Source organism: Limulus polyphemus, unplaced genomic scaffold, assembly GCF_000517525.1.
Source record: "Limulus polyphemus unplaced genomic scaffold, Limulus_polyphemus-2.1.2 Scaffold6012, whole genome shotgun sequence".
Lineage (NCBI taxonomy): Eukaryota > Metazoa > Arthropoda > Merostomata > Xiphosura > Limulidae > Limulus > Limulus polyphemus.
Window position 1 is genome coordinate 21,875 of NW_013671622.1, and position 8,937 is coordinate 30,811.

Here is an 8,937-nt window from a genome sequence, read left to right on the forward strand (position 1 = left end):
ATTTAGGGACGGCTAGCGCAGATATCCCTCGTGTAGCTTTGCACGAAATTCAAAACAAACAAACCAAACCTTTATTCATAACCTAAAAAAACTCAATTATCTAGAGTTGAGTCCTTTACTCCCAATCCAAGAAAACTCGCTTATCTAGAGTTGGGTTCTTTACTCCCAATCCAAGAAAAACTCGCTTATCTAGAGTTGGATCCTTTACTCCCTATTTAAGAAAAACTTTTTTATTTAAGAGTTCGGTCCTTTACTGAAAAACCATAAAAAGTTGTTTATCTAAAGTTTGGTCATTTACTTCCATTACGAAAAAATATTGCTTATCTAGATTTGGGTTCGTTATTCCCAATCCAAGAAAAACTTACTTATATGACATTGGTTCCTTTATTCCCAATCCAAGAAAAACTTGCTTTTCTAGAGTTAGGTCCTTAACACCCTATCCAACATAAGGCTGCTTATCTAGGGTTCAATCATTTGCTCACATTTAAGAAAAGCATGCTTATCTGGAGTTGAGTCTTTTACTCCAAAGCCAAGAAAAGCTTGTTTATGTGGTGTTAAGTCCTTTACTCACAGTCCAAGAATTGGGTCTTTTACTCCCAAAACAAGAAAAATTTCCTTATCTAGTGTTGGGTCCTTTATTCACAATCTAAAAATAACTTACTTATCTGGAGTTCAGTCTATTACTTCCAATCCAAGAAAAACCTGCCTATCTAGAGTTAAGTTCTTTACTCCCAATCGAAGAAACACTTCCTTATCTAGAGTTGGATCCTAAACTCCCAATCCAACATAAACTTCCTTATCTAGATTTCGGTCCTTTATTCCCAATCCAAGACAAATATTTTTTTGTAGAGTTGGGTCCTTTAGTCCAAATACAAGAGAAACTATCTTATCTAGAGTTGGGCTCTTTATTTACTATAAAAAATTATTATCTAGAGTTTGGTAATTTACTTCGATTACAAGAAAAACTTGCTTATCTAGGGTTGGATCCTTCATTCCCCATCCAAGATAAACTTGCTTTTCTAGAGTTAAGTCCTTTACTCCCAATACAAGAGAAAATATATTTTCTAGAGTTTGGTTCTTTTCTCCCTATCCAAGAAAAAACATTCTTATTTAGAGATCGGTCATTTACTCAAACACCATAAAAGTTGTTTATATAGAGTTTGGTCATTTACTCCCTTTACAAAAAAATAAAAAAAGTTGCTTAAGTAGATTTGGGTCCTTTTCTCACAATCCAAGAAAAATTTGTCTTTTACTACTAATCCCAGAAAAACTTGATTATCTACAGTTGAGTCCTTTACTCCCAATACAAGAGAAACTATATTATCTAGAGTTTGGTTTTTTACTCCCAATCCAAGAAAAACATGTTTATCTAGTTTTGGGTCCTTTATTCACAACCGAAAAATAAGTTTCTCATCTAGAGTTGGGTCGTTTGCTTCCAATCAAAGAAATATTTGCTTATCTAGAGTTGGGTGGTTTGCTCCCAATCCAATAAAAACTTCCTTATCTGGAGTTGGGTCCTTTACTCCCAATCCAAGAACAACTTGCTGATCTGGTGTTGAGTCCTTTATTTACAATCTAAAAAGAACTTGCTTATCAAGAATTAGGTCCTTTATTCCGAAATACAAAAAAACTTCCTTATCTAGAGTTGGGTCCTTTATTCACAATCCAAGAAAGACTTGCTTATCTAGAGTTCGGTACTTTACTCCCAGTATAAGGAAAACTTGCTTATCTAGAGGTGAATGCTTTACTCCAAGTCCAGGACAAACTTTCTTTTCTAGAGTTGGGTCTTTTACTCCCAATAAAAGAGAAACTATCTTATCTAGAGTTTGGATATTTACTTTATTATTTAGAGTTCGGTCCTTTACTGAAAAACCATAAAAAAGCTGTTTATCAAGAGTTTGGTCCTTTACTTCCACTACAAGAGAAACTTGCTTATCTTGACTTGAGTCCTTTATTTCCAATCCCAGAAAAACTTTCTTATCTATAGTTGGGTCATTTACCCACAATACAAGAAAAACTTGCTTATCTATAGTTGGATCCGTTATTCTTAATCCAAGAAAGATTTGCTTATCTAAATTTGGGTCCTTTACTCCCAATCCAAGAAAAACTTGCTTATCTAGGTGCTGACCTATTCTAATTCTATATTCAACTTCAGTAAAAACCGTGGTTAACCTTTCCTTTGCTTCTCTCCAATGAAAACAAGCAAAAAACTTTGCAGCTGACCTTTCCTTCTTCTTAATTTCTCTCCACTTAAAACCGAAGAAAGCAACCTAATAATAATAATAATAATAATATCTATATTGTATAGAAAATATTAAAGAATGAAATGCTGTAATACGAACTGTTTTTATACAAAACTAAAAAAAAATCTTATTGCAATGATTTATTTTCAGAAATGTAAAAGTAATAGCATATGCTTGCTCTCTACCGGTGTTTGGCAAAAGTATAAATATATCTCCATTAGAAAGAAACAAGATGGTTTCTTTGTTTGTTTGTTTTGAATTTCGTACAAAGCTACATGAGGGCTGTCTGCGCTAGCCGTCCCTAATTTAGCAGTATAAGACTACAGGGAAGGCAGCTAGTCATCACCACCCACTTCTAGCTCTTGGGCTACTCTGTTACCAACGAATAGTGGGATTGACCGTCACATTATAACGCCCCCACGGCCGAAAGGGCGAGCATGTTTGGTGGGACTGGGATTCGAACCCGCAACCTGCAGATTGTGAGTGGAGCTCCCTAACCACCTGGCAATGCCGGGCCCGAAACAAGAGGGAATTCTCAATAGTCGCGGCACTTGAAACGCTTTTAGGTAGTATTACAGTAAATTAATCGATGAGACCTTACTTTACTTTTTATTAGCTATATTTTTGTGCGCCAGCAATATCAAGCGTAGGACGCGCTTACACACGATTCGATTTTATTATTCTACAACATCTCCACCAGCCTACTCACAAATTGATATTATTTTAGGCAGGATTAGAGTAAATTAAGCTGTGAGTCCTTGGGCGTGGTCAAATACATTAATCGAAAGGGTTTGACATACTATGTCCAAAACTGTGACTGAATCTCAAACCGGTCAAGAGATGACGGAGCTATGAGCTAAAAGTTTGTTCTTAAAAAAAACAAACTTGGAGGCGTTCTATTAGCCGATATGCCGCGGCTAAAAATCACTGTTTTCAAGGTTAAATAGACTTAATTGTGGAATTCTAGATAAATCGTAATTTCTCTAAAAAAAAAGAAAAACATCTCCCGTTGATCCGTTTACTCCCAGTACTAGAAAAACTTTTATATAAACATTTTGTGGTAATTGTAACGCCCTACCATTTCTTATTGTGGTTACATTATTGTTATATTGTTTCAAATATGAAACTTTAATATTTACTCGTGATTGTGTGTGCTCGTCTAGATGGAAGATCGACCATGACTCTTTTTAAAAAATAATTACACACACACACACACTTACAATCTAAATAATTCTAAAAGGAGGTCATTAACTCATTTATATGGAGATTAGCTAGATTATTTCGTCTACAATACACCCACGCCCCACCCTACACGTGAGAACGTTTTCTAGTAATATACTCTTTCTTATTTCTTATCTGGAAGAGATGTAGTGTTTATTGATGTGTGTTTTTTTTTCCAACATGGCAGCTGAAATACGAATCTGTACATGATTTATTTTTATTCCTTGTGGAATTTGTGAAAATATTAAAAGTAGAAGCGTTTCATATAAAGAGTACTTGATGATTATCCTAGTTGCAAAAGAATTAGCAATGAAATTACGTACTTACCCAACTTCTGCATGTTTCAAGTCGTTGTCTTCATCCACCATTCGTGACATCATCTATGATCTCAGTCCCTGAAGGTCAGCGATACTTGAAAAAAATATTTACAGTTGGTTAGTAACTAAAATAATAAATAATGCAATTCAAGGGAAAAATTATTGCTCGGAAAAGGCAACAATCTGGGGCTCTTTTACCCCTTATTTTGTTGTTATTGTTCTAACTGTGGGATTGTTATAGACATGACTGAAAATTACGTTGATGTCTTCAACTTAGCACACGTAATCCGTAAAACGTAAGGATGAGTCTCGTTAGAATAACATTTGCCAGTTTATATTAATCACACTAATGTCTCCTTAACCGTATACTAGAAATCTTATACGGGATTTGTCTTTTTCCATTCTTGATTGAAGAACAGCTTATATATCTACAGTTGGCCCCTTTACTCCCAATCCAAGAAAAACTTCTTTATTTAAAATTGTTTCCTTTACTCCCAATCCAGGAATGTCTTGTTTATCTAGAGTTGGGTCCTATACTTCAAATCTAAAAAGATTGTTTGTTTGTTTTTGAATTTCGCGCAAAGCTACACGAGGGCTATCTGCGCTAGCCGTCCCTAATTTAGCAGTGTAAGACTAAAGGGAAGGCAGCTAGTCATCACCACCCACCGCCAACTCTTGGGCTACTCTATTACCAACGCATAGTGGGATTGACCGTCACATTATAACGCCCCCACGACTGAAAGGGCGAGCATGTTTGGTGGGACGGGGATTCGAACCCACGACCCTCAGATTGCGAGTCGAGCGCCTTATCCACCTGGCCATGCCGGGCCGAATCTAAAAAGAACTTGCTTATCTAGAGTTAAGTCGTTTACTCTCATTCTACGAACAACTTGCTTATCTAGAGTTGGGTCATTTATTCCCAATACAAGGAAAACTTGCTTATCTATAGTTGGGTCCTATAATCCCAATCCAAGAAAAAATTGATGCATCTGCTCATATTTTTTTTATTTGATCAATAATTTTCTTAATTTAAAGATAAAATGACAGGAATTATTGTATTACACCACTTATATATTACTTGTGAGTACTGTGATAATAGGTTCTTTGTTTCTTTTATCGTCATTGTACTGTCTACTGTAAGAAAAGTAATCTCCACCTTTAAACTAACTGCCCGCTTGATAATTGTGAATTGACATTTTGACCTCGTCCAACTTTTAATGTTTGAACTATCAAAACATAATTTAAAAAAGTGATGATCAACATAATTGGTAATTTTGTAACCTTTTTACTTAAAATAAGACTGATTTTCAATATTTGAGATATCTGTTATTTAAAACGTATAGAACCATTAATTAATGTAATTAGTCACTTGATTACTTTTAGCCATTGTTTCACTTTAAATATTTGAAATATATTTAAGCGAGATAAACATATTTTGTTTTTCTGACATTCACCACTTACTGGTTTTCAAACGTAGAAAATATTGAAACTAAGTAAATCATGTATGAGTTTCTCAGTTACACGACTTGAAGTTTCCAAGTTATCTCTTAACAACTGAAATGAATGTCATTCCCATTCTATAACATAATCTTAGAAAATTAAAACTGTCTTAACTGGAGCAAAGTCTGCTTTTCAAAATATTAAGTTTGTGTCATCTCATCCTGTTACCTTCAGAATAACAAAGCAATAAAGTATAACAATCAATCATTTGGTCCAACTAAGCTGCCCTATCCACTAAGTTCAACTAAATATTATAAAATCAAAAACAACTCAAAGCCAGTCCTTATCATACAAATATTTACCAAGCTTTTCCTTACATTATCTCCATCTACCACATCTGCAGGCAACTCGTTGCAAAGGTCAATCACCCTGTTAGAAAAATAAAGCCGTCTTAGCTGAAGATGACTCCTACCTTGCCAAAATTTATACTTATGTCCTCTGGTCCTACCATGCTCACTATTAAATATGAAAAAAAGATGATGCATCAACACTATCAATTTCCTTAACAATCTTAAACACCTCAACCAGATCCCCTCTAACTCTTCTTTTTTCTAGAGCTAAACAATTCATAGATCATATCCTGTCATCGTATGATAATTTTTCCCTCCTTACTGAACCCTTTCCAACAATTCAATGTCCTTTCTAAAGTAAGGTGCTCAAGTCTGAACACAGTACTCCAAGTGTGGCCTATCCATTGGCCTATACAATGACATTATAATTCGTAACGAATCTCGAGGAATGACATCATGCGGATCACGTTTATGGAAGGAAAAGTCTTAAAAGCTAAAAGTCAGAATAAAAAGTATTAGGGTTTCTGAAAATGTTAAATTAAATCCAACGCTTGTAGTAAGTATATACTTATAACTTAGGGCTTGACATTTGCAAGTAGTAATTCAATTTATTCAGATTTTATCTTAATAAAAGTATCTATAAACCAAAGACGTGTGGCAGCACATTATTCTTCAATTTTTAAAAAATATATTAATCTTAGTTTTGTTTGTTGTTATCAAGCATAAAACTACAGAATGAGCCATCTGTACCATGCCCACAACGAGAATCAAAACCCGATTTTTAATGTTATAAGTTCACAGACATACCGCTGAGCCACTAAAGGGGGGGGGGTCTTCATTTTAGCAAATTTATTTCAAATTAATAGTACACAAACATCCACTATAGGTGGCAGCACTATAATTTTTTATATTGGAAAACTGGTTGTAGTCTCCCATGCACTTCTTTCCATTAATAACATATTAATTACAGCAGAATTATTAATAAATTATTCAGAAAAGAACAGAATTAAAACTTTTCTAATGTTAGAATAATGATTATCATGCATAGCTCCACCGATGAGTGTATAGAAGTGTTTGTTTCAGAACTTTTCTCCAAAGATACAAAAGGACTGTCTATACATAACTGATAGACTAGAGGGAATACAGCTAGTCAACAGAACTTGCCACCAGCTCTTCAGCTACTCTTATTTGACTGAACAGTTGAATCGAATCGTCACTTTTATTGCACATCTAGGGCCACATAGTACGGACACGTTTTTGCGGCAACGGGACTCGAATCAAAAACCATCAGATGCACAGCCCTAGCACACTGATCACTAGGTTATTCTCGGCCCAAAATAAGATAACTAGTAGCACTAAATTATTTCATGAAACTTTTGGATCATCTTTTAGGTGGGAAACAACAGTTAAATCTAAAGTGGGTAATATATAGTTTAATGTCAGTGAATCATCCAAATAATTTAAATAATAGATTATAGACTAGTTACGCGTCAGCTGTATGGCTGTAAAAGAACTTACATGAATATTCACTGACGTAGACTCTCAAGTCGATTGAAACTCGTAGTACATTTGCGGTAGGTTTTTTTTCTACATTGGGAAAACGTGGGGTTAATTAACTTTATAAAAAACGAAATAATCCTTCCGCTGTCCTTGATTTTATTTACGAAACTTCTGCGTTGAAGATCCTAAGTTTGGGTGTGTTAGGCCCTACTATAAAGACAAGATGGTCGTCATCTCAGAACTTTGCTGATGATTTCCAGCCCTGCTATGTTATTGGTTTAATTCACTAAGTTGACTCATCATTTAGTTAGCTTCCTATTTAAAGTCGTGTCTGCTCTCAATTTGATTTTTACTTCACTTAAGCCAGACGCCATAGCAATCATTCTGTCTTTGAATTATTATTTTTTTGTCTTTACCAAATAACAAGCGGTGAGTTCCTGTTTCTGGGCTACAGACACACACGGGTGTCAAACACTGAACTGTAAAAATAAAATTAAATAATCAAACATCTAATTAGTCTAAATAACCCTCACCAGTGGCTCGAGGGGTAAGTCTCCAGACTTATAATGCTCAAAATTGGGTTTCGATACCCGTGGTGACCAAAGCACAGATATCCAATTGTGAATCTTTGTGCTTAACAACCACCAATCCAAGGTCTAAATAACAAGATATTGTGATATAACAATAAGTTATTTTATTTTATTTGCCTTTAGTTTGTTGTTGTTGTTTTGTCAATCAACAATTTTGAAATAATGAGCTCTCCGTGTTGTATTCACAGCGAGGATCTAGCCCTGAGTTTTCGGAAACTGCAGCATTCAATGGTATTAATTTATTGAATTTGTCTTACCAACTGGTTCTAGTTATATATGTTTCCAAAAACAAACATAGACAAATCATTTCCTATAAATAACGGACTAAATTTTGTGGTTTAGATAAAAGATGAACCTATAATTATTTAATTATCGCTTCTTTGGTCTAGTTAGATTACAACTTAGTTACACCTATACCATATAATGTGTTTCACCTGATTATTAATGTTCCCACATTGTTCTAATCAGTCTAGATTTCATAATCAATTTTAACTAAAAGACTAAAGTTCGGAGTTTCTTTTTTGTTTGTTTGTTTATGAAACATAGTGCGAACGGTTCTAGGGGCGACATCTATCGTCCTATAATGAATGTAGCTGTTACATTTCAATAAGAGTAATTGCGACCTTCAAGAGGCTCAGCTATAAATCTGAAGACTTATAACTCTAAAAACCGGGTTTCGATACCTATGGTGGACACCGAACAGGTAACCCTTTGCGTCAATAAGTGTTACGCTAAACTTTACCTAATTGAATCATCTTTTTTTCTATTCTTTATATAGTTAATAAGTAATTGCTAAAGTATAATATTTCTTGAATTATAAACCCAGGATGCAACTCTTGTTCACAACTTGGAGATTTACGAAATATCAAAATAGTGGGTGAAACTTTCACATAAAATTTGTGACCTTAAAAAACTCAAGAGAATGAGCACGTCAAGCGCTTTACCAACGTTCCTGTGATTTAAAATAAACGTAGTCTCCCAATGTTGCTGATGGCCTTGACTTTAAGTAACCTCTTAATGCTCCTGGTAACTTTGATGTTAAGTAGCCTCCCAACGTTCCTGGCGACCTTAACCTTAAGTAACCTCCTTGGCATCAAAGTTGTTTAAGTAAATAAGTTGGAATTCGAAGTTAACAAAAATGCATTCAACATTTAAATTTTGCCAGTTATATTTTCAAAAACAAGTAAATGGTTTCACCCATAATGTACCTTAAAGTGTTGAAGAAGACGCTGTCAGAATTTATAACATATATAATTCTTTCTTTTTCCAATTATCA

The 8,937-nt window shown here is 34.6% G+C and overlaps 1 long non-coding RNA gene across 4 annotated transcripts in view; it reads right to left on the bottom strand.

The window, feature by feature from the left end:
* Positions 1-7,304, bottom strand: part of LOC111089359 — a 28,720-nt gene extending 21,416 nt beyond the window's left edge. For 3 of the 4 annotated variants that reach the window (XR_002613634.1, XR_002613632.1, XR_002613631.1), the window contains exons 1-3: positions 7,090-7,304; positions 5,599-5,650; positions 3,792-3,875 (exon numbers count right to left, since the gene is read on the bottom strand). This is a non-coding gene — a long non-coding RNA (uncharacterized LOC111089359). The remainder of the gene's footprint in view (positions 1-3,791; positions 3,876-5,598; positions 5,651-7,089) is intronic. The other variant, XR_002613633.1, reaches the window with a different exon arrangement.
* Positions 7,305-8,937: the final 1,633 nt, after the last annotated feature.